At 37.6% G+C, this 27,869-nt stretch overlaps 1 protein-coding gene across 9 annotated transcripts in view; it reads left to right on the top strand.

Moving 5' to 3' along the window:
• The window catches only part of LOC101737214 (uncharacterized), a 196,083-nt gene that overhangs the window by 1,091 nt on the left and 167,123 nt on the right, over positions 1–27,869 (top strand). The gene's annotated exons all lie outside the window — the stretch shown is intronic.

The following is a 27,869-nucleotide window of genomic DNA, read 5'->3' as shown; positions in this document are numbered from 1 at the left end:
ACAGCGCGGAATCTATTGTTCTCATCTGAAGTGAGAGCACTTGATAGCTTTGACTTTTTAACGTTCATGGTTGGGCGATCTCATCCAAAGAAAGAATAGGTACATGCCTTTTTGTAGCTATCGAAGGCAGACGACCTTAGCGTTCCCAACAATCGTGGGGGCTTAAGTGGTTGCAAAATTTATCTCGTACGTAAATACAATACATATATATTTTATTTCATTTCGGTTAAAGAGCATTTATTCTATTATTTGGCAATCCAATTTATGAATACCCCGCCGATGGGGAAAGGACATGTATCCTATTGCCGTAATTAGAAACAAATAATCCATGTCCTAAGTGTTTAAGTAATATGTAAAAAAAAATATATATATACGTATAGTTTGTAAAAAAATCCTCACTTCGAAAAGTACAATTGATCACTACGTATTTTACAAAATTTCTAAACAGAACTTCCGTCTATAGATGTTGGTTTTCGAATTAGATCGATTTGTTTAATTCCTGACCTAGTTCGTATTGGTGGCAGGTCGTGTTTTAAAGTCGATTGCAGGTACCACCATCGTTCTGTACACTGTTTGCTAAAACCGCGGAAGGAAAGGTTCGTTCTAAGGGTTGGAAACCCGTTTCATTACCTACTTATAGGTTTTTAAGAAGGACGTTGCTAAAAATTACTTGTAGGATAGATTTTGAAGTTTCTCAAAATCACGAAACAGAATCACTTTTTTCGTTTCTACTTTCCAAAGATCTGAAATGAATTCGGTCAAAAACAATGATATTATTATAAGCGTGATCTTTATTATTTCAAAACACGTATTCTTTTATGCTGTAGGAAGAAGCTTTATAAGGAATACCTTTCGAATAATAGATATGTTGTAGAAAAAAGAGGAAATTTTTCACTTCGATTCCTCAATTATTTTTCCAGTAATAAGATTTCAAATGACATTGTTTTTTATTAAACCAGCAAATTGGAGGCTATTCAGTTTTTAAAAAGTAATGAAATTAAAAATACGTTAATGCACGTTTTACTACAATAATAATTACAAACAATAACATGTTCAAAATTATAAGAATTGTCCATCAACACGTAACTGTAGCGGACGAACTAATAATAAATTTAAATAATAATTATACCCAGAAATAAATTTTTATATTTATTTTCGTTGAGGAATTGTATTTTTTTATAAATAGTTATAAAAAATCTTATTCAATGACTTTTCGAAAAGTCCAATTTTACTTTTACAACTTTTCAGGACTACGACATGGATTGTGATTTTTTTTAAAGATTTAAATTTGATTAATAAATTGCTGTCTAACTAACTAAGGGGTCAGAAATACTTCAAGGATGTTCGTCAACATTAGTTTAGTTCCTTATTTTCGGTAAATTTATTGCAATAGCAACTTTTGTTCTTTGTTTTATTCTCGATAAGCTCTGTGAGGCTTTCTTTGGAATAAATGTATAAATATTAAATAAGTATCGGGATTATTATGATATTTTTACAGGTTCGTTTGAGTCCATAGTTTTATTCTGAAAATGTTACCAGTTCAGTGACATCGAACGAACACTGCAATAGTCGATCTAGTCAAATTGTCAAATGCCTTGAATTATTTTCGATATCTCTGTATCTTTTTATAAATGCATACGAAATTTGTTTGTTTTCAGAGATTATTTTTTGTACATGACTTTGATTATTTTTACATTACGGATACCCATGAGCAACGGTGAACCCTTATGGTCAGGTGGCTCGCGTGTCCATTTCCCTTTTTATCTATTCTTGCACATCTATTTATAGGCAAAAGTTTCTTTGCGAAATCTAGGAGTAAATAAATATTAAAGGCATTCGCGTCATTGTGTTTACCATTGCCTAACACAACTGTAAAATTCTAGAAAGAGAAAAGAAAAACAAATAGTTTACAGAATATTCATTTTGGACGTTGCATGTGAAAATTAAATTTAACAACAGTTTTGGACAATGATCGTGCGGTTCCTTTTCAATGCGGTTAATTCCGAAGTATCATACTAAATCGAAAGGTTTCTGGGTTTGATTCTTATTGCATTACTAACTTATTATAAGCTTATCTATCTATCTATATATATAAAAATGAATTGCTGTTCGTTAGTCTCGCTAAAACTCGAGAACTGCTGGACCGATTTGACTAATTTTGGTCTTGAATTATTTGTGGAAGTCCAGAGAAGGTTTAAAAGGTAGATAAATATGAAAATGCTCGGAATTAAATAAAAATAACAATATTGTTTTCACTTTGATGTTTCCCCCGTCCGATGGATTCCTTTTGTTTGTTTTAAGTTTATTTTATACAAAAGCTTAGGTCTTTTATTTATCGATTGAGTCACTACGAAGTCGACCGGGTCGGCTAGTTATTAATAAATACACCACACGCCACACGTTAATTTCTTGTATAATTCTAATTTCTATTTTGAATATGAATCGATTCTCTAGATCAAAGCGAAGCAATTAGTTTTGGGCCGAACACGAATGATCGATACAGGTTCTCAAAACGGAAATTCAAGTCTGCGAGCATGTCCAATAGTCTTATTACAAAATCCGAAGCCGTCGATTGGGATATTTTCTATCGCTACCGCTTCTACGGACGTACAAACAGATTTGTAAATAGAGAATAATTTTAACCGTATTTACTGTTGTAAACTTATATAGTTTTTTTTTATTATTGCTAATTGGGTCGACGATCTCACACAGCCTGGTGTTAAGTGGTTACTGGAGCCCATAGACATCTACAACGCAAATGCGCTACCCACCTTGAGATATAAGTTCTAAGGTCTCAAGTATAGTTAGAACGGCTGCCCCACCCTTTAAACCGAAACGCATTACTGCTTCACGGTAGAAATAGGCAGGATGGTGGTACCTACCCGCGCGGACTCACAATAGATCCTACCACCAGTAAAAAATCAATCCATGCACAATAATTTTGATTTGGTATGATAATTAATGGTATTACAGATTAATATCAGTTATTGATTGCAGTCTTAACCTACTGCTATCATTTTGATGATAATAGTACAGTTTCGTTCATATAAACTGCGTTTTAGAGATATTTCTTGCCACGTACCATTCGTCTGTAGAATGTATTCCATTCTACGGCGTTTCACGATCGCTTTGATATGTCCTTCTTCATTTGCGGAGAGACTTCAGTAATAGTAGCGGCCTGGCTGTGCTCCTGGCACTGCTGATGTCCATGATCGACATTGATTACCTACAATCAGCTGAGTCATATGCAGGTCTGCCTACAGAGACAATAAGAAAAACTAGTTTTTGTACCGAGCTTTTGAATTCCTAATAACCTAATTTCTATTTTAATTACTGATAGGCATGCAAGTAGACCACGATTTCGCCTTTCTAGATGGTGGTCTTAAATATTGTAGGTAAGGGCTTCGGCAGCTGCGTAAGTTAGAACTTGAGCTCGTTTACATCTGAGCGATTAAAAATGACTACATTACAATTATTACACTACCAACAGTTCAGTTAGTGATAACTTTGTGTATTCATCTATACTAATATTATAAAGAGGAAAGATTTGTTTGTTTGATTGTATTGAATGGGCTCCGAAACTACTGAACCAATTTGAAAAATTCTTTCACTGTTTGGAATCTACACTACTCCCGAGTGACATAGGCCATAATCTTTTTTGAAAAGAATGACTTTACGAAAGCTCGAATAATGTAGCCCAAGGTGTAAAAAAAATATCTAAAATATTCTTTACATCGCGTGCCTGCGAAAACTATTCATGTGTAGAATAAATTAATGTACTACGACTTTGTAGAAGAACACATTATTATTTACAAAAAGTGTCGCAACAGCGTATGTCTCACTATTATAGTTACGCCGCAATAAGTGTCATTTTATTTTAAAAAATTAAAAAACGTCAAATATCGTTGAAATTTTTGTTAAAGACCCGAGCGGAGCCGGAGCGGGCCGCTAGTTTAAAATAATCTGAAATAAAGTTGTCCAACTAAGTGTATTGTTTTAGTAAATTTATTTTTTGTGATTTTATTCTTGTATCATACAATTGAGCTTGAGAAGTGTATTTACTGAAAATGCAGATTTACAGAACACATGGCTCACACACACTGTAATGTGAGCGAACGGTCCCAAAAGCCGAACCACTGATAGTGCAACTTAGGCAAAACTTAGGTATTTCAAGAAAAACAAATCGAAATTGTATCTGCACCATACGTACCATACGTCGAAAAATTATACTTAAATCCTAAACACCTTTTATGTTTGTGTATGCTTCCACATCAGCTGGATCAATTTAGAAGCGGGCCCTACTTAGTGGTCCACGTTAGTTGAGATAAGCTTCGGCTAATATTTAAGCGTTTTGGAACACGCTTTCTGTTCTGCAATGGCGGACGTACGCCATTTTTCTGTCGCTATTTAGTCCCTTATTATTTGAGAAAGTGTCACAAGATGCTTATGACAAAATGCAAAACTAATAAACGTATCCAGGTACTTGTGCAAACGGATAAATTTATAATTACTGCTTTGTAGAGCCCATAAGTTTGGTCAAAGCGTTTTATGATCCTATCCAAACAGGCTCACAATCGTTAGACGTTTAGACAGGCGAGTGGGCGGTATCAGACCCTTTGTTATGTACGGAGTCTGCTTCAGATGTTTTTGTATTTAAGGTCTTCTCATTCAGAATTAATTTACGTAACGGATGTTAAAAGATACCTATTTAAGAATGTTTATACCACCCCCCAGGTATGATTGATGATATGATTAGAGCAGGCATGATTCGAAAAAAGAACTATTAAAAAAAAAAACTTAAAGTATCAAATATATTTAATGCTTCCCTGAAAATATCGAGGTCGTCTCCCGGGTTTCATTTCAATAAAATATGTTTAGGATATTAAAGCTAAAGAGCTTACGCCGCCCTGTTGAGATCGATTATAAATTTCCACGAACTGAAGACCAACCAAAGCGCTGACATCTCGATCGGAAGCTTCATTACTTATCGAAAAGCCCTACTCGAACTCAGACATCAGGAATATTATGCTAACTTTATTTCGATAAAAACACAATGGGTCGATTATGAAATAATAACTACAATAGAGTTTCTAAGAAATCAATTAAAGTTATATTTTATGTCATGTACAGGGCTTAATTGGATTTAGAACTAAGTCTATTGTAGAAGCCAAGTCGAACTTGGAAATATTGTAGGCATTGTAGGTCAATTAAACCTCTAAACGTTCTGATTTTCTGAATAGCGACCTCAAAGTTTAAAGATTATGGAAAATTATTTTGAATGCTTGAATTTGTTTTAAGCTCTTTTTTATAATTCCGAAACTTGTGAAGAATGAAATAGCGGCGTCGTCTTCTTTATCGATAAAATAGTTTTTGATAATATTATATATAGCAAATCAGAGCATTGATACCGACTACCGTGTATTTGGCGACCACAGAATGCGTGTTTTTCTATTCCGGTGTATATTGCGAACAACATAACCCGGTGACAAGTGAAATTAGATATAATATTACAGTACTAAGACAAAAAAATAATTTTACGCCCGTAAGAGTATGTAACACGATCTGTCATCAAATAGCACAAACGAATATCAAAAGAACTAGTAATGTCGAGAACGCTCGAAAAGTGTAACGCCATCTATTATCAAATAGTGGAAACACATATCGAAACGACTAGTCCTACCCCGAATATTCTCGACAATGATGTATATTTAATTTTGTCGTGGCGACTATAAAAGCGTTGTAGAGATGACACGAAGGCAGCTAGTAATCGGTTTTACTCGAAGCGAAACAGCGACCGGATCACCTAAAGCGAAGCGGAAGAAGTGAAGGGCGAATTGTAAAGTGTTATAAGTGTCAGAGTTTTAATTTGCGCTTTAGTGAAAGTTTAATTTATCCCGAACCCCAGCGCTTAGCAATAATTTAAAAACTTATTTTACGTCAAAATCGGTTCGAGGTTTCATTTTCGAAAAAAAAAGCTCGGAAGCCTTTTTCAGCTTTCACATATTAGAGTACTATCATATACACCGCAACACGTGAAAGCATTCTCACATTATTTTTACACCTCAGAGCGTTACCTTTCTCAGACTATCCTGTAATTGTCTCGTAAATAAGTATTTAAAAAAAAAAAACCAAGAAAAAAAATTCGTTGACTCCGCACATTTTGTTGTTTTACTCTAGATGCAAAGATGCAAAAGCTTCTGTGCTAAAAGGATTGCTTGATAAAGACAAACGTTTTTTTTTTTGGTTAGGCGCCTCTATGAATGCCGAGACCTATCTCGAGATATGAGGCCTGTGTGCTTAGTGCGAGTTTTTTAACGTTCTCGATAGCGTAAAAGTTAGCTCATATTTGTATGGAATGGGATCGTTTGTGTACGTTTGCCATTAGGGGCGCTGTTCCAAGTACATAGTAAATTGGCTTAACTTTTACGCTATCGAGAACGTTAAGAAACTCTCACTAAGCACACAGAATCTGTGCGAGCTCACAAGACGCCCTGTCATCCACCAGATTGTGTCGAGCTGTGAAATCGAAGTCTCAGTCAAATAAGAGTACTCAAACCTAACCATAGATTACTTCATGATTTAAAAATAGGTAGTGTTGAGAGTTAAGGGAGAAAAAGTAAATCCGTGCTCCAAATTTCTGTTTCCAACAATGTGCACATTTTTAATTCACGACGAGAGGATAATGCGATGAAATACCTTATCTCGTAATGTGGGGATGATTGATCGCCTAATCGCTTTGTTAAAGATGACGCATCTTCTCTGGAAACTTATAATGATCGGGGAAGATTCATATAAATCGGAATTATTCAAAATAATTTCAGTTTTAATTCATTCAAAATAAATCGACGTGTTTTGTATTATTATTCTCAGTATGTATATATTATATATTTAACGTCCGTCTGGTGTAGTGGTAAGTGACATGGTCACTACACAAGGGGGTCGCGGGTTCGAATCCCGCCAAGGGAAGATATTTGTATGATAAATATAAATGTCTTTTCCAGGGTTATGGATGTTTATTAAATATATGTATGTGTATAATAAAAAAATCTTACATTTATTTCCGTTGTTTGGTACCTGTAACACAAGTTCTTTACGAACTTATAACGGGACCAGTTAACGTGGCGTGATTGTTAGTAAATATATAAATATACACATATATACAGCAATTCCTAAAGCTGTTCTACAAATTAGTTATAAAACACAAGTTCCAATGAGTTTATCGTGATCTGGCGACAACAAAACGCAAGCGGTTAGATTTGAACCCATTTAGTGAAAGTTGGAAATGAGACGAGTGCATAGTAAAAATACGATGGAAAATGACAGGGGAATTGATAAAAATAGATTAATACGTAAAGACCGTATCTTTGTGCTGAAAATATGTTATGCTATCTAAACATATTTATTGAAGAACGGTTTAAAGAAACTATTTTAGTGTTAGATACATTCGGGACTATCATCTTGACTCGAGCTACAAAGAAGATTTCAGATTGTAATTGGTACTGAACTGTAGAATTTCTATTCGTCCATTCATAGTCCGTACATGCTTCAATTGATCTAAAATTAGAGACTAGAGGTCCCCAAGACCTACACAAAAAATGTGAATTTGTTTTGATGTGAAAATCTGTCAGCTTTACATTCATTTGAGTCGTGGATAATAACTTTTTGTTTGTACAGCCGCCATTTCGCTGATGTAACACCGCTTCCCACTTTACAAGCTAAACATATTATTTTTCTGTCGCAAAACTGTTGTGATTTTTTTCTTTTTCATTAAAATTTATTTTCGCTACTTTGGCGGATAATATACGAAGCCATTTTATTTACGTTCCTGATTTAATTAACACGTTAACTGCGTTATGCGACTTTAAAAGCAACACGACACTATTCCCTGATGCTGCAGTCAAAACTTTTCAACTCCACATTTCTAAAGGTATGGGTATATTAGCAAACCGTATTTTTTGAGGCCTATCAGGTCTCATACCGTAAACAAGTTCGATCCTGCCTCGGAAAGACCTCACTCGCATTGACTAAAAATCCCTCAAATAGTCCCGCAGTCAACGTTTTAAGAAAGCACCCGAGAACTGTATGATGTATATGTGTGCACAGCGTGGGCATTGACCTTTAAAATCACTAACGTATATTATAGGCAGATGAGCTCATCCACCAGAGCACGGCGGACGCTGTCCATCTCGAGATACGAGGTTGAAGTATCAATCATATGTATATTATTATGTATGTGATATAATAGCTACTGTTCGTGTCTTTAAGACAACAGTACTCCCCGTGGATTGACAAAACCGACTATCGGAAGTTAATACAAAAAAATACAATACTTGCAGATTTTTTATAGTTGTTTGTCGTATGAAATTCCCCTTAACACGTTGACTGCCATGTAGGTGTGCCACCAGTGACCTATGTGTCGCACTGAAGTAATTATGTCGATTTCTCTCTTCGATCTTCTTAATAAGGTGCCAGAATTTCTAGTAGATTCTGGGAAAGGTGAATCTGAACATACTAAAAATAATTATATTTCTAAGTGACCTAAAAGACTATTCTAACACACATTAACATACAAAAGAAGTTAGGTAATCCAGGCGCTTAGTAACAGAAATCGACACAATTACTTCAATGCGCCGCGTAGGGCACCGGTGACCTACGTGGCAGTCATTGTGTAAAAATTTGAGCCTCTGGCACAGACACAACAATGGAATATTGTAGGAATGTTTTAGCTATTGCATGTACGTGATCGCCCGCTTAATCCAAACCCAATCGGTCGCTGATGTTTTCAGGTTCATGATGATACAGGGAAACGAAATTAAATAGGTCATACGAGCCATATCTGTCCAAACTTTGCTCGTTAATCTCGGAAGCAGTTTCAGTCAGCTGTACAGCTTAGATATTCTGCTTGCTTCCATTTGCAGATAAACATGAATCGCATCCCTGTAACAACATTATAAGTGTTATTCATTCTTGTTCCAGAAAATCTTCTAATTCTAAAGTCATTTTCGTATATTGCCGCCGTTTATATTGAAAAGTGTTGAAGCCAATTGTGTTATCGCACGATACCTATATTCGAATAAATCTCTTTGTTGAGAAAAACTTGTTTGAAGGATTGAAAAGCCGCTATTCAATTCAATTGTGATCGGCCTTGGATTTGTCTTAAAGTAGTTGATGGCGTTCGCGCTGTGATATCTTTGGGTTCCGGTAACCATATAACAGCAGGTGGACCCTGGATTCGTTTACCCATCTAAGCTAATAAATAAAACTCTACCCAATAAAAAAAGAAAAGATCAGACGTAATATTAATGTGAAGTGATGAAGTTAATTTAAACCACTGGGCGAACGCTAATTTAGAGAGAAAACAAAGCGCTAAGTTCATCCTCTGAAAAAAAATACTATATAAATATTTGACGACCTAAAAAAATAGGAGACGCAATTTGAAATCGGATCGAAATAATCGAAGAAAATTTAATTTAAGGAGTTGTTAGTCGCTTGTACGGAAATAATGAAGTAAAACCGATGCTATTATTAAAATCTCAATACAGATTGTAGTAAATATTTATATCATTGTGTTTTAGAGCTAAGATGTGTAAGTTGCACAAATTTCGGCACTTGCGGTGTGGTCACGACCTGAAGGTCCCGTGGCTTGCGACCTGTGGTTCTTTGTCCCGCTTCAGCTGGTTCGCTGAACCGCAACTAAGGTGACCGAAGCGGGTATCTTGCGTGGAGGGTAACGTCCCCGAAACTCAGTCTAAATTTATTTTTTACGCAGAGCAATCTGAAGCGGTGTGTGCTGACCTACTTCATTGGATTATAATGTTCTCACTGATCGATAGAATCATTCACACAATGAGCAATTTCTTATCGTTCTGAACTACCAAGGAGAAGCCAGTTATAGCTGTCCAGTTACAGCAATACTCATAATATGATGACCTTTATATTTAAGCTGACTTTAACGAGGTTCTGATTTTCACTGCACGACTTTAGTGCTTCATCTTCGAAATGTCCTTGAGTATACCTAATATATCTAACCTAACAAGGCACGTTTTTACTAAGTCATACTGTTTGAAATTCAACATAATATTGGATTTTCGACATCGGTGCGACGGAGCATTGGAGGATTGTCATAAAGACATTCAGCCATCCTTGAATGCAAATATTTGAGTTAGTCTGGTACGAAATTGCACAACGCGTTTCTTGATTCATTGCACATCGAAGACGACAAGCTCTGAATAAACAGTACTTAAGCACTTTTAATCTCCGCAGAATTAGTTCATGATATGGGCAGAAATGGCAGAAGCGCTCACGTCAGAATAAAGTTCTGGGAACCCAATGTGTCCTATGATGCGATTTAAACTATGAACAAATTTTAAAAATAATTGTATTCGAACTGTAATAATAATTGTTTCATGGTTCTTTAAAAGAATATTTAACCTGAATTTTAAAGCGACTCAAAATAATAAAGTATTGTAACCAATATTCCTACAATATCTACTTATCAACACTTCATTGTTATTAATAAAATCAAAAGATTGATAATAGTTAATACAACAATAAACAATAAATATAGTAGTAATAATAAAGAAAATATCGTAGATACGTGCTTTGAAATACAAAAACAGTTTATTTGAATTTAACAGCAATTTTCAAAACTGAAAAGAATAAATATTTGTGTTGGATTTGTTTGTAACTGCAAAACGGCTGCTTGTGTCCGCGCCGCGACACATTGTTCACAAAAGACAAAAGGTTTTTGCGTAAACTTTCGACTGAAATAATTGAACGTGTGATATGTCGTTTTTTTTTTTTTTGTAAATAATTTACTTTTTTATGTTACGTGGATACTGGAAACGCGTTAAATATTCTGGAAATAATATACATTTTTCAAGTATTGACAATGAGATTTTTTTTGTTGAATATTGGATAATTTTCATCATATTTATAATAGTCTTTTACAAGGTTATTTTACGTAGATGTACATTGGAACCTGCGTACCGACATTCTAAGTTACGGATTTAAAAGATCAATTTTTTTTAGCAACATTGATAGTACTATCTATACTAGTATATAAATCTAGAGTGGTTTTAAGGGATGTTCCGTTGTAACTACTGAACCATGCATCCGATTGACTTGAAACTTGGTATCCACTAGTACTATCTATAATAGGAAGCATGACGAATTTCCCTGTGTTTTCACTGTGACAACTAGTGTAAAGTAAGACCTTAAGTTTCGTTCGAGCTCTCAAAGTCTGTTAGGAACCATTTCAATCGTAGAAGTTTCGTTCTGATTTAGTTTAGTTTGACTCCGGAACTCAATTCAAATATTTATAATTAGATGGAGAAACTAGTGACGGAAAGTCCTTTCTATGCAACATCGCAAACTCAGAGATCGTCGTTCAACAAGCCTTTGATGCGCTTGTTAATTGAGAAATTACCGCGAACGAACCTGCGATCTAGACTCGATTATGGAATTCAGTATAATCTTCTCTCGGTGCTTTGATCGAATTCGGAATCAAAGACAAGGAATTGAATTTGGCGCTCCGCAGCTAGTTATAGCGTAGTGTGCAGAATCAAACAGTTTGCGGAAATGTATCATTACATAGTATAAAATAAAGTCGCTTTCTCTGTCCCTATATTTGTCTGTCCCTATGTATGCTTAAATCTTTAAAATTACGCAACGGATTTTGATGCGGTTTTTTTAAATAGATAGAGTTATTGTAGAGGAAGGTTTATATGTATAATAACATCCATTAACTAGTGGAGAAATCAATAATAAATTACAGTTTCCGAAGCGAAGCGAGGGCGGGTCGCTAGTTGAGAATAAATTACGAACTAGCGTCAACTGAAAGTAATATTTATTTGTCGAATAGTCAAATAGTCATTAATCACATGATACTCTGAAACTACACGTTCGATAGACTTTAATTTTTTGCTGTGATACTTCTTTTTGTATGTGGGCACTCACTAAGAAAGCGATTCAGTCAAATCCTATCCAGAATGAATTTTTCATCATGCGCAACAGCAATGCGTACGCCTGTCAAATGATGACATTTTAACCGTTGCTATAAGACATTATAATTGTCATAATAAACAACTGTTTATTCCAGGAAAATGGAACGTGTTTCATTCTTTCGGAATAATAAATGTAATTAGCGTGAAACCGCGCGAAACGGCCAGTCTACTTATACATAGTTTTAGTAAGATATATTATATATTTCTTTCGTCCGCAATGTACATCAAAGCAGTTGGCTTCCTTGAGACTATTGATTTAACAAGGCAACTGATTTCAAGTTGCATTACATTACGTGTAATTAAAAAAACACTGGTCAAACATTTTTTTGGATTGTGATTTTTTTTCACTAGGCTTCATTTCAGTAACCAGTACATAACGCTTTACATAGACTACATGATCGCTATGGTCTACAATAATAAAGATATCGATATAAATTATAATATCGAGGTTGAAAGGCGATAATTTGATTTAAGATACATTTTTGCAACTTAACAGGACAACCATTTAAAGTTTAAAATTTGGAAAAAAAATATCATAACAAAAAACGCTTCCTCAGGTGTTTGAATGGAGTAATAAACTTAATTGAAGCTTAATTTAAAAAACATCGAACTGTCGATTGAACTAATATCAAATAAAACGCATCTTTAACCCTCCCGAAATGTCAAAATGATTTTCAACACAAACCGTGAACAGTGTTATTGTATTATACATATTTTATTTTGTTTATTTCAGTATTCCCTTTTGAATTTACCTCACTCGATCTTACGAGGTGTCCGAGATTTGCACACTGATCGATTTCGATTCACCGTGCACAGATAACCGAGTAACAAAGCTCTTTGAACTTCGTCTTCGGGAATATAGAGTTGATGGATAGCTCCAGTTTAATATTGTTTGTAACAAGGAAGTGGCATAACAATTCCAATTCAACTTCCAATACTAATATAATGTAATAAACTCTGTAGCATTATAAGTAAAGGTAAGTATTATAACAAATGGAATGCTTGTTAGATTAGATCTAGCCCCGTTTGAATGAATGATATGATCCGTGGTAAAAATCAGAGATCTGACAGAAAAATTCTTTAAGAATCGAAGTATTCCATGTAAGGTTTTTTTTTAAACCGCGTTGTCTACGTTGACGATACTATCTTTTTTAAAAAAAGATTGTATTGCAGATGCGGGCAATGCGATATAAAAAAGAAGACGACAATAATACCATCTACTTGATTTTTATTACACGATATCATTCCTTAATCGTAGAAGAAGTTTGTTAAGTACTTAGTTCTCCAAAAAAATGTACCTGTCTAAGGGATTTGAACATATGCATAGTCCCATCGCCTAATATTTGTATGAATATACCGTGCCTTTTAATCTTTTACCCTAGGACGAGTGGCGCCGAACACACAAATGCCTGTCTAGACTGGCGTAAACGTCAGTCAATAAATTTCACGGGCACCACTCAACTATTTGTGATTTTCAATATTTTTTTGGAGAATTTTATGAGTTTGTAAATTTCGACTTCGTTAACAATAAAGTACTGCTTAGACGGGTGGACGAGCTCACAGCACACCTGGTGTTAAGAGGTTACTAGAGCCCATTGACATCTACAACGTAAATTTGCCTCCCACCTAATGTCTCAAGTATAGTTACAACGGCTACCCCACCCTTCAAACCAAAACGCATTACTGCTTCACGGCAGAAATAGGCGGGGTGGTGGTACCTACCCGTGCGGACTCACAAGAGGTCCTACCACCAGGCTCTGCCCCAGGCACTGCAGATGTCTATTAGCGACGGTAACCACTCACCATCAAGTGAGCCGTATTCTCGTCTGCCCACACGGGTAATAAAAAAAGAGGTGGATGTGATAAAAAAAAATTCATACTCAAATATCTCGTCATTATTTCGGTATAAAGTTCATTGACATAAAAAGCTAGAACATTAGTAGTTCCGACTGGATTACCGAAATATACGTTGATTATTACAACATTAGACGTTTAACACCAGAGGATGAGACGAACGATCGTTTAAGGAAATACAATGCTGCATAGTGTCAGCTACATACAATATTATGTACGCGTTCCATCTGAGCTAGGAATCCCCGCTGACACAGCCAAGTCGTGCATTTAACTCTATCGCATTTATAGCGGTATGAGTTTCGAAGTGCATGATCCACTTCTATCAAGGGATTTCTTCAAATAGTGTTAAAATAAAAGTATTGGAAAGTTAAAAGTGATTGAGTGGTTTTCTTGATACAACATTGATTGATTTTAATGATGACGCGAGGTCACCTCTAGTTCAGATTCGAATTCAGTTGTTATCTATTCTATACTAATATATAAATCTACAGTGGTTTTGACGGATGTTCCGTTATAACTACTGAACCATGCATCCGATTGACTTCAAACTTGGTATCCATGTAGAAAATATATGTACTTAATGGATAGGCTAATATTCATATGAGTGTTAGACTCCTTATACCAGTTTCGGGGCGTTAATGATGGGAATCTTTGTGGGGGTGAGAAATAATACTTAATGTTAATTTTAAATGCCCAGCGAAGCGGACGGGTATAGGTAGTTTAATCATAAAAATAGCGAATGTCGTTTGAGTGTGATATTTTTGAGCGTAAGATTCATGTCTAATTCTTTGACACTTTCTTTAACCTAAGTCTACTTGAAGGATTTCGACATATGAGGTGTCAGTAGATTTGTCTCATTTGTAGAAGTGATTATAATATAATATTTCAATATGGTGTCCGCAAAAAAAAGAGAAATTATGATTATTAAATCTATCCTATAGTCGAAGATAAAATTTGTTGAAAATATTGTTAGCTAAGACCTGCATAGAACTAATTTATTTTATTTAAAAATAAATAATTAAATTGTGTGAAATAAAATATGTAATTGAATAAATAATAAATCGACTAAATTAGAATTACTAACTAAACAACGAAAAATAGCTCTATAAAATGCCTCTAATATACTTCAATATAAATAGGAATTGGATTTTGTCAAAGGTATTCTAGTAAGGAACTAAAATATATTTGTGTGAAATCTAAAATTTGCAATGCAAACTTCTTAAAAACAACTCCACCGCATTCTTAATAACTGCATTTGAAATAAACTAGAATAGCTTAGTAAAGCTTACGTCAATAGTCATTAAGCTGTAAATTGTCGAAGCCAATAAAGTAATTAACTAGGAAAAACTCGCCGACGTTGCCTGCGGTAAATAATTACATTTTCAATCTTTTTTATTTCAATCTATAATAATTGAATTCGAGATGCTTGAACAGAATCTGTCTAACTATCATTATGCACTGTGTTTGTATTTCTCGTTTTTGATTATTCAATTGGAGTGAGAAGAATTAATAACTCTTTAAAATATAAGTCTTTGTAGCCATGTCGCTACTGATCATAACTGTTGTAAACTAAATCGTAAGCATTGTGTATTATTTTTTTATTCGTCCATTGCCTTTTTTTATAGCCAGATTGCATTTAGAACATTCAACATATCTATACATATAAATAAAATTGGAGTGTTTGTTTGTAATATTAAAATATTGAATAATTGAAAAATGAATAAGGAGTAATTTAGGCTACTTTTTTTAGACTAGCTTCGCCTCGCGGCGTCACCCGCGTTACGACAATAACCCGCGGGTAACATCGCGGGACTCAATTATCAATAATAAAATTTAATGTTTCCGAAGCGAAGCGAGAGCGGGTCGCTAGTATTATATAGAAACTCAAACAAAATTTATATTTAGTACAAAGTGTGCTTAATTTTCTTTGCTCTGAATATAGCAATCACTATTAAAGCACAGAGTTCATATTCTGTTTTCGTTCAACTCCGAATTCATCGTGCACTAGTACTTACACAAATTTGCTACGTTTCCAACCAAGATAACGAGGTTAATTATACCTTTGACATTGGATACGTACTGCGGTGACTTTGTATGTTTTTGTACACATATACCTCAGGTAAAATTAAGAGCCTTGAATTAGCTTTCAGATTAATAAATGCTCTGAAACACAATCATCACTTAATTGTCCAAACTAATTGCACACATATAGCAAATCGTGAATACTCGAGAAATTCTCAAGTAAAGTATATATTGTATTAAACAACACACCCGCATCGTATTCATTAATTACAACAACGCGTATAGTCCGCGAATTAGAATATCGATATACACAAGGCACAGATCGGGATATGTCAAGAACTGTTCCTGAAAGTGTAATTATATTCATAAAAAAAAGGAATTATAAGTGCTTTTGTTATTATTTGTATAAAATGTATATTTTTTTACCTGGTGTGACTAACCGCGGCCATGTTTCTCTGTTACTAGCCTCTCCTGTCTATGCGCCGCTATCGGCTTTTTCATAAACCGGTCGAATGGATACCATGCTACATTTCCTGTCCTTGTATGTTGTGTCCCAATGCATTATTGTACTACGTACTAAAAGTAATATTCATTCTCTAAGCTAATCGCAAATACTTATTCGAGTTACTTTATACATTGTTATTACCGTCCGATTAGCCTCTTCATGTCTCTAGGCAAACTGTATGAGCGCCTGCTTTACAAACGCCTTAGAGACTTCGTCTCATCCAAAGACATTCTCATCGATGAACAATTAGGATTCCACGCAAATCACTCATGCGTACGTACAACAGGTGCACCGCCTCACGGAGCACATTCTCGTAGGGCTTAACCGACCAAAATCGACGTCGCAAAAGCGTTCGACAAAGTCGGGCACAACGGTTTGATTTTGAAACTATTCAGCATGGGCGTGCCGAATAGTTTCATGCTTATCATATGGGACTTCTTGTCGAGCCACTCTTTTCGATATCGAGTCGAAGGAACCCGCTCCTCCCCGCGATCTCTCACGGCTGGAGTCCCACAAGGCTCTGTCCTCACGCCCCTCCTATATAATTTATTCGTCAACGATATTCCCCGGTTGCCGCCGACCCAGTTAGCTTCATTCACCGACGACACAACTGTTTACTTTTCGAATAGAAACAAATCCCTAATCGCGAGGAAACTTTAGAGCGCAGCCGTAGGATAGTGGTTCCGAAAATGGCGAATGCACATCAACCCAGTGAAAAGTACTGCGATGGCATTTCAAAGGGGAAACTCCACACGGATTTCTTCCCGGATTAGCAGGAGGACTCTCACACCCCCGATCACCATCTTCGGGCTACTCGTACCCTGGGCCAGGAAGTTCAAATATCTGGGTGTCACTCTGGATGCATCCATGACATTCCGCCCACATATAAAATCAGTCCGCAACCGCATCGCGTTTATTCTCGGCCGACTTTATCCTATGATCTGGAAGCGGAGTAAAATGCCCCTTCGGAACAAGGTAAACACTTTACAAAACTTGCATAAGGCCCGTCATGACTTATGTGGGTGTTGTGTGGCTCACGCGGCCCGAACACACATAGACACCCTCGAAATCCTACAATCCCGCTTTTGCAGGTTAGCCGTCGGAGCTCCATGGTTCGTGAGGAACGTTGACCTACATGATGTTCTGGGCCTTAAATAGATCCGGAAATACATGAAGTCAGCGTCGGAACGGTACTTCGATAAGGCTATCCGCCATGATAACAGCCTTATTGTTGCCGCCGCTGACAGCTGATCGAAGCATGATCACGCAGGAGCCAGTCACTGTCGACGCCCTAGACACGTCCTTACGGATCCATCAAATCCAATAACCTTTGCATTAGAGCCTTCAAATCTAACACTAGTGGCAGGCTTAGGGACCTCGATAATCGTACTCGTCGAGCTCGACAAAGAACTCGACGTGCAACCTAACCCATACATCAGTCCGCTGAGCTTCTCGCCGATCTGCTCAGCGGGTCGCGATCCCGATCCAGTAGTAGATTCATTCGCGAAGCAACTGCTCTTGAGTTGTTAGGTCTCTTTCGGAGGCGCTCGGGCAGCTGTTGGCAAATCCACTCCTGGGTGAGCCTTTGCTCGCCCACCTGTCCTGGTGAAACTGGAAAGGCCTCAGGGCCACCAGTTGTAATCCTTCAATCAAAAAATAATAATATCGTTATTCAGAAAATTCCTATCTCCTACCAGGACTTTACCAGGTTTTTATAGCGTTACCTACATTGCATGATGTTAAAAAACATTCTTTAAGCATTATTTGTCGTAAATGAATATTTTTATTTTATCTTCTTTTAGGGATAGGGATTCTTAAAACGCGATATGGATAATGTGATTTTATCAAGGCTATTTCGTAGCACAGGCGGCAATTAAGCAGTCGAAGCGTTCTAAAATGAATAAAATACAAAGAATATAGTTTGAGTTAGAACAAGTAGAACTAAACCAGGTCATTGCACGATGGTCCTCCAGACGATTTAACCTTATACTTAATATTTGTTACTTAAGAAGAACAGTTACAATAAATCTCCTATCAAAAACTGAAGCGTGCCTAAAGAAGAAATATTCGAAGCACTTGTTTTGAATATAAACTAAGATAATCACAATATAGTACTTGTAAGAAATTCTGAAAAGTTTGTTCGCTGAAAAGTCTATTTGAGTGCAAGTTTTGAATTACATATCTTGCTCGGTATATTGACGTTATATTGGATATATTTACGGAAACATTAGATGGTTGCTAGAGAATTGGTGACGAAAGATATGCGACTATTTTTTTTTTTGGAAATCTAAAAAAAGGGATAACTGAAAAAAATGCTGTTGGTTCTGAGTTTAAAATACAAATAGAAAGTGATGATATGTTCAAATGACTAATTAGCATTAACTGAATGTACTAAAGAGAACTTTATGTACACAGAATAAGACCCAAAATATTTTCAACTAAACAGATACTTATATTATTCCATAAGGTATTAATTTATGTTAGTTTACGTAAATTTAGGTCCTCTATAAACTTTGTATGAATTTATTGTTTATTTCCCTAAGTTTAGTTCATTCTAACAACACACGTGTCTGTTGTGGTCCGATAAGGTGGCTACTCTCAAAAACTGTCAGTTTCGGTCCCGCTATCTCCGGAATGTTTGCACAACTCATGTTTCGTAAATGGGGGGCATATATGTATATCGGAAACTTCAACTATTAGTATGGGCACCTACCTACTAGCTACTTTATTTTTTTGCACAGACGTATGTACGTATGAGCTGTCTACCTGGTCTTAAATGGCTACTGTAGACCATGGTTACCTCAAGGCTAATAACTAATACCACCCCCCTTGAGACATGAGACAGAAATATATTTAAAACTGGATGCAACGTTGTTTCACGGTTAATAATGCGTGAGATAGTAGTACTCATCTGTGCGGACTTAAAAAATGTCTTGCCACCAGTAAATCCCGGCTGATGACCGCAGAATGCTGGTATTATAACTCAGAGAACACTGTTGTAAATTCTCTGGTTTTCCAAAGGAATCAGTCACATGTTTCATATTTATTACCTCATATTACATACATATCGATGGGAAGTGAGGTAGTGGTGGTGATATTTTAGTCCGACTCCACATGACTATTGGTCAGTGTAGACCTGTTCTAGGTCTAAGAGTGCTTAAATAATAAATAAAATAAAATAATATTAGGCAGTGGCGTACGTATTGGAAACTTATATTCAAAAAGAGCCAACCTAAAGCTTATTGTCGATTCTACTCAATGGTGAAACTGAATTCCTGGTGTTTACTGGTGGTAGGACCTCTTGTGAGTCCTCACGGGTAGGTACCACCACCCTGCCTATTTTTGCCGTGAAGCAGTAACGCGTTTCGGTTTGAAGGGTGGGGCAGCCGTTTTGACACAATACGGGGGAATAAGACATACTCCAGCTTTATCGACATCACGGCCTGCTCAGCGGATGCGCTGTCTCTGGTGGAAGACTGGAAGGTAGACGACAGCATGACGAGTTCAGACCACAACACGGTAATGTTTAAAGTGAGGCTATTAAAATCAAAGGGAACTAATATAAGTAGAACTACAAGAAGGTATAACAGCAAGAAAGCAAACTGGAGTCAATTTCATGAGAAACTGGCCCAGTTTCTAGCGGAAAATAACATAAATACAACAAATATTGAAAACATAGATGCTAAAGATAAATTAGAATACATAGTAGAAACATATATAAATATAATAACAAAAACATGCAATAGTACTATACCGAAAAAGAAAACAGAAAACAAACTTACCCTGCCATGGATGTCGGATGAACTCGCCATGCTGAAGAAGGATGTCATCACCAGGAAACGCAGGATCCGATGCGCAGCGCCAGTCCGAAGATCAATGGTCGTGGAAGAGTACCTGAAAGCGAAAGAGAAGTATGAGTTGGAAGCAAAAAACGCACAAACATCAAGCTGGAAGGAGTTCTGTGGTAAACAGGATAGGGAGGGACTATGGGAATCTATTTATAGGGTCATAGGCAGGACAACAAAGAGGCATGAAGACCTGCCACTCGTCAGGGAGGGAGTATTGTTGGGGCCCAGGGAGTCTGCAGAACTACTGGCAGACACTTTTTATCCAGAAGATAAGAAGGGTGAAGATAATAAGGAACACAAGCGAATCAGGAAAGAAGCTGAAAAGGTAAATGGCTCGGGTGATGATAGTTATCATGACCCACCATTTACCCCCGAAGAGCTCAAATTCGCAGTGAGCACATTCAACCCTAAGAAGGCTCCAGGAATCGATGGACTGACGTCGGATATCTGTAGGCAGGCAATAAGTACGAACCCTAGAGTTTTCCTGTCACTGGCAAATAAATGTCTGGAGCTCGGATATTTTCCGAAGATATGGAAGGAGGCAATCGTAGTGGTATTAAGGAAACCGGGCAAAGAAAACTACACGGAAGCCAAGTCCTATCGACCAATAGGTTTGCTGCCTGTGATGGGGAAGATCTTAGAGAAAATGATGGTGAACCGGATCAAGTGGCACGTTCTTCCACGGATGAGTACTCGCCAGTATGGCTTTATGCCCCAAAGGAGCACTGAGGACTCTCTCTATGATCTAATACAATACATACGCGAAAAGCTGAAGCAGAAAAAACTCATCACCATGGTATCGTTAGACATAGAGGGAGCCTTTGATAGCGCTTGGTGGCCCGCGGTCAGAACCAGACTGGCAGAGGAAAGGTGCCCGATAAACATCAGAAGAGTGATGGACAGTTACCTCAGCGACCGATCGGTAAGAGTGCGTTACGCAGGTGAAGAGGTAACGAAGTCTACAACAAAAGGATGTGTGCAGGGCTCGATAGGAGGGCCAATCCTTTGGAACCTGCTACTTGATCCGCTTCTCAAGGAGTTGGAAAAAAGGGGCGACTATTGCCAAGCATTCGCGGATGATGTGGTCCTGGTTTTTGACGCGGACTCTGCACTGGAGATTCAAAGACAGGCGAATGCCGCCCTCGCCTATGTTCGGGATTGGGGAATCAGAAATAAGCTGACTTTCGCACCACACAAGACGTACGCAATGGTTCTTACGCGTAAGCTTAAGTACGATACCCCAGTCCTGAGCATGGGCGGGGTCGGCGTACGCATGTCAAAAGAAATCAAAGTGCTGGGGTTAATCATAGACAGCAAGCTGACATTCAACAGCCACGTAGCGAACATTTGTAAAAAGGCTTTGAATCTTTATAAGCAGCTGTCTAGGGCCGCCAAAATAAGTTGGGGCTTACATCCAGACGTCATTAGGACGATCTACGTTGCTGTGGTTGAGCCAGTCATCATGTACGCCTCTAGTGCTTGGGCTTCGTCAGCTAACAAACTGGGAGTGCAAAAGCTGCTGAATGCGGTTCAAAGAGGATTTGCCCAAAAATTGTGCAAGTCCTACCGCACCACCTCCCTCAACTCGGCACTGGTGCTGGCAGGACTACTCCCCCTGGACCTCAGAATACATGAGGCAGCAGCCCTGTATGAGGCAAAGAGGGGAGTGGGCCAGCTGGCGACAGGAGACGGGGAGATGGAGCGCATGACCAAATTCGCAGATATTCCCCACCCAGCAAAACACATAGATCTGCAGTTCATATGCTTGGAGGACCGTGAACAGGTAGACACCCATAGTACGCAAACAGTACGCATATACACCGATGGCAGCAAAATTGATGGCAAGGTCGGGGCCTCATTGTCTTTCTGGAGCAATGAGGTCGAGACCAAGTGCAAGAAATTGAAGCTGTCGTCATACTGTACGGTCTTCCAGGCGGAACTGTTAGCTATATGTAGGAGCACTAGGGAGATCATAAAGCACCCAAAAGACAGCTTCGGAATCTATAGTGACTCAAGGTCGTCACTAGAAGCCGTTACAAATAATCGCTCTCTCCATCCCTTAGTGGTCGAAATCCGTCGTAATCTAGAAGAGTGCAAGCGCAGGAATAAACGCGTTGCACTCTTTTGGATTAAAGCTCACGCGGGCCTAGAGGGGAATGAGAGAGCTGACCAGCTCGCAAAAGAGGCCGCTCTGAAGCTGAAGACCAAGCCAGATTATGACCTGTGCCCTGTCTCATGCGTCAGGCGACAGATCCGTTTGGGGTCGCTTGAGGTATGGAACAAAAGGTACAGTGATGGTGAAACCGCAGCAACTACGAAGCTTTTCTTCCCAGACGTGATAAAGGCCTACAGTATAGTCCGGCACGTAAAGCCAAACGGTATTTTAACTCAGGTAATGACAGGGCACGGTGGGTTTTCCGCATATTTGAACCGCTTCAAATGTAAGGAGAACCCATCGTGTATCTGCGAGCCGGAAAAACCGGAAACTGTAGAGCACATAATAATAGAATGTCCTGTCTTTGGTAGAGAAAGGTATGATACAGAAAATCTCATAGATTATGAAATTAAAGTAGAAAATATTTGTAAAATAGTAGAAAATAAGTACATTAGAGATAAGTTTTTAGAATTTTGTAAAAATGTGGCAAAGAAGGTGATAAATAGAAATAGATAAATAAGGTAAGTTAAGATATATATGGTGAACATATATGTTAGTAACTTAGTTTTAAAATAGATAAATAATAGGAAAATAAGTATTGTGAATATAGAAATAAGTATTGAGATGTAAATAAAAGAAAACCTTTCCCAACTCCTGATATGGAGAAAAAGAGATAGAATGAAAGACGATGAATGAATGAATGAGGATGATAGTGAGTGTGAAAAGAAAACAGGGTGAATTGATATGAAAGGAGAAATGTAAAAACAGACTCCGACATAACGTCGGAGGTAAGACGCAACGCCCTGTGATGACGGGTGCTTAAAAAAAAAAAAAAAAAAAAACTATACTGAGATCTTAAAACTCATATCACAAAGTGGGTGGCTGCATTTACGTTTTAGATGTCTATTGGCTCCGGTAACCACTTAACACCAGGTAGGCTGTGAGATCGTTCACCCAACTAAGCAATAAAAAAAAGGTGGCAATGCAAAGATGATTTGAAAGTGATTTAAAAGAACTACTTGAATTAAAAAAAATTTGATTTTGGTGCTTCAGTTTAACGTTTAAATAAAATATAACTTCACTACAAACCGTACATTACGCTAAAGCTACATTGGGGAGTTTTCACCTATTAAAAAAAAACAATCAGCATTTTTCCGCGGAGTTTTCAAACTTTACACTAGTCACAAAGCAGTATGCAAAAACAAGAATGCATGATATGGTTTTAATAAAACAACTTTAAAAAGAATATTCATTATTAACTTGTTTATCGTGAATAAAAATGTAGATTTAATGGAACGAAGTAACATACGGCCTTGACAGGTTCATTTGTAAGCGGGTATTGCGCGTTGTCATATGGAAAACATATCTTTAGTTTTTCACTTTTCAAGAGCGCCATTTGTGTATTTTGTTTTATTTATTGTCTTTTTTGTAGCGTTTTTTATCGGTTAAATGTAGCAAAGATTTTTCACACATTTCAAATACTTAATACATTTGTTTGACTGGTACAAATTGTAATTAATGAGAGTCACGTTTATCGTTTGGATACTACTCGTAGTAGTAATTAGTAGTATTTTTACCTCGTTGCGTTTCTCGCGAGATCTTCTCAGTGAATCGCGATTCCGGTCCGGTGGTAGATTCTGCGAAGCACTGCTCTTGCTAGGGCCAGTGTTAGCAAATTATCTCAGGTTGAGCCATGAGCTCACCTACACGCTTGGGGAAAACTCGAATAGCCCCTAACGCTTCCAGCGAATTGGTAGAGAAAAATAATAATAATAAAATATTTTCGCGTATTTTTAAATTAGTACCTGTGTTTTAGTAAAATAGTCAAGCGGCGATTTTGATGGCGCTAATCAAGACTAGACTATTTCCAATCTTAAAATACAAGAGTTTCTCTTCGATATTCCCAGAAAAGATGGGCGTAATCTGTGGTCGTTTTAAGCACTACAAATATAAATATTACGTGAAAGTTCGACGTGTTCTCAAATAATGGAAATTTCGTGAAATAGCTTCGCGGAATGTCCTAAATTGATTTAGCTTGCATTCATACAACTGAGCGCAAGTCAATTCTGAAGTAATGGAGGCCTCTCCCTGAAATCGGATCGAATTGTTATTAGCAAGAACTAGAAACCATCATATGCCAAAGTAACCTTGAGTGTTATTGTGAAAAATTTATTTTTCTGCTTATTATTTTATCATACATCATATCATATCATATTAAATTACATATCACATTATTGAATAAGGGTATAGAAAAAGGACAATGATGTCTAGGGTGTTTCTTTTCTTATTGTTTAGACGAGTGAACGACTTGACATGGTGTGGAAAGCCATTACACCCACGTTGGGATTTCAGGTTTATGTTTCAATTGTATTGTTATAATTTCTATAGGTTTTATTAATGACTAGCTGACCCGGCAGACTTCGTAGTGCCTCAATTGATAAATAAGAATTTTCATATTTATCTACCTTTTAAACCTTCTCTGGACTTCCACAAATAAAGGGTGATTTTTTAGCTATTTTCTTTTTGGCAGCACTGGTTTTGACAGCTCACGCATGTTTCATGTTTTGTGTTACCGTCAAACATCTTTAGTTTGGTATATAATTTAACCATGAATCGTCTTACAAACGAACAACGCTTACAATTCATTAAATTTTTTTACCAGATGCGTGCTCTGTTAAGACAGTTCATCGCGCGCTTCTTCCATTTTATGGTCAGTGTAATCGACCCACTGAAGCGGCTATTCAGGCTATTGTGACAAAATTTCGCATCTAATTTACAATGTTGGACATTAAACCACCATCATGCTTACGTACAGCGCGAACTGAAGAAAATACCGCAGCTGTATCGGCCAGTGTTAGTGATGACCATCAATTATCGATTCGGCGACGTTCCCAGCAATTGGGCTCTGTTATTCAACAACGTGGAAAATTTTGTGAAAGGATTTAGCTGTGAAGCCTTTCAAAATACAGCTCGTGGAAGAATTGAAGCCAAAAGACCTACCACAACGCAGAATTTTTGGTGAATGTGCTCTTGAAAAGTGATGGAAGAACCACTTTTTTATTTCACGTTTGAGACCGGTCAATTGGTCGCCTAGTTCGTGCGATTTAACGCCTTTGGACTATTTTTTGTGGGGCTATGTTAAGGCTCATGTCTATGCTGACAAGCTCGCTTCGATTGACGCATTGAAAGACAACATTGAAGCATTTATTCGTGAGATACCGGCCGAAATGTTGGAAAGAGTATGCCAAAATTGCACTAACCGGGTGGCCCATTTGAGGCGCAGCCGTGGTCAACATTCACATGAAATAATCTTCAAACATTAAATTATATGGACCGTACTATCGATTCAAATAAAGATTTCATGAATTTTTCTGAATTTTATGTGTTTTTTTTTAAATAATATCCTATAGCTATTAAAAAATCACCCTTTAATTCAAGACCAAAATTAGCCAAATCGGTGCAGCCGTTCTCGAGTTTTAGCGAGACTAACGAACAGCAATTCATTTTTATATATATAAAGATTTATTTATTTTTTGGTCAGGAGGAAATCGCCGGATTTCCGCCCTCCCTGGGGATGGAGGGCGGGGCCTGTCGGAGTCGGACTGACTAAAACCTCCTGTCGCTTAACAACCCACGTCCGAACCTCGCATGAGACAGAAGATCATGAAAAGGTAAAGGGGGGAAAGTAAAGCGCTTAGTGCGGAGCATATCTCTCCCATCACCCTCCCCCTCGGGACACCGGACTGGCGGTCGTCGGCGCCACAACCACCAGCCCTCTCGGTCGGCAGGCTGTCCGAAGTTCGCCTAGATGGCGCCGGTTAGAGTGGGTCACCCTACGGAATACCGCGCTGGGCCAGAAACAACGTGGGTCGAGGATAGCCGGCCTTCCATCGCCCGGATGCTCTTGCGTAAAACGCGTGCAGAGCAGCTTGCACGTCGTCTTCTTATGCCCCCCTCGCCGGTCCCCAGACGGACATGTCAGGGGGACCAGAAACACTTAGAGGGCCAGGGCTTGGGCGACATCCGCCTCCCTGGCCCCCGCTCGACGACGGCGGGATTGTGCGTCTCTCACGCGCCCTGCCACCTCCTTCTGCGAGTGCACCATCTCGCAGAAGGAGGCGGCAGGTCGCGTGCATTGTCTTCCACGACTCGTCGTCGCCGAGTATCGGTGCCACAACACTCGGCAACGACAAGTCGTTTCCTATTTTAGCGACGAGGATACGGCGCCACCCCACCCATGCGGGGCAGGCGACAAGCTTATGCTCTGCCGTGTCCAAGTCGCAACCACAAGGGTGGCACTCTGCCGTCAGCTCGGCTGTGATCCGGTGCAGGAACTCACTGAAACAACCATGCCCAGTGAGCACCTGCGTGAGCCGGAAAGTGAGGCGTCCTATGTCACGATTCACCCAATCTACAAGGACAAGTGGATGACGAGTATGACGGCATAAGGGAAGACGAGAGGCTAGAACTCATAAGGAAAAGAAGATAACTTCAATAGTACTCAGGTCATCGCACTCGCTTCCGATTAGAGTCGATTTCTCGATTACGTCTGGTAAACAAAAATATTTCGAAAAAGATGTAGAAGTCCTATTGTTTTTGCAATTTCGATGTACTATTAAGTTAAGGACTTATTTAATACGGCCTTTAAAATTACATAATTTTATTCATTGTAACGACTCTACGAGATAATAAACAAACATTCTAGATTCAGAATGGTTGTAATATACGAACGATACTTTAAAAAGAAAAGAAAAAATACTACGAAAGCCCTAAAATTGGAATTGAAATGGTAGCATTTTAACACAATACACGATGAATCTTGTCTTTTATTATTCGTTAACAAAATTAACGTCACAATTCACGCCAAAGTTAATAATCGAGACTCGACGAACATCACATTTAAAATAGATAAATTTCTCAAACTCATAATTACAATATCTTTTATGAACAAAAATAACGTAGTTTTTGTTAAAGAATCCATTAAATTCTGAAATATAGTTTAATACAATTTTTGATCTTGGAAATTCCTCAATTCATGTTAATCTTAAAGAGTTAATCTTCTAAGTTGTAGACTGATTTAGACGTTGAAATTTTAACACTTTAAATAATCGTTAGAACACTAATTAAACTTCTTGTTGAAAATAAAAGTAAATTACTATTACTGTATTTCTTAAAACTTCGTTAAGACGTTTGCTTTATTCGTGGATTTATTTTCTATCCGTGGATTTTCTGCGTTCAAATTTGAAATAAATAAATGATAATTTTATTTTTTATTTGTTTTGAAGTAAATCTTTAGCACTGGACGTAAAAAAACACCCTAGTGCACTTCTAGGGTTTTTGCAAAATGTGGAGCTAAAATACATCTAAATTCCAATCTCTACTTATATATTTTAACAGTATGAGTTGTTTCAGGTGATAAGGGTGACGTTTAGACACAAGAAGAATATATTTACTTAAAAACGACAAAAACAATTGTCTTC

The sequence above is a fragment of the Bombyx mori genome, chromosome 1 (genome assembly GCF_030269925.1).
Source record: "Bombyx mori chromosome 1, ASM3026992v2".
NCBI lineage: Eukaryota > Metazoa > Arthropoda > Insecta > Lepidoptera > Bombycidae > Bombyx > Bombyx mori.
This window is presented reverse-complemented; position numbering and strand designations above follow the sequence as displayed.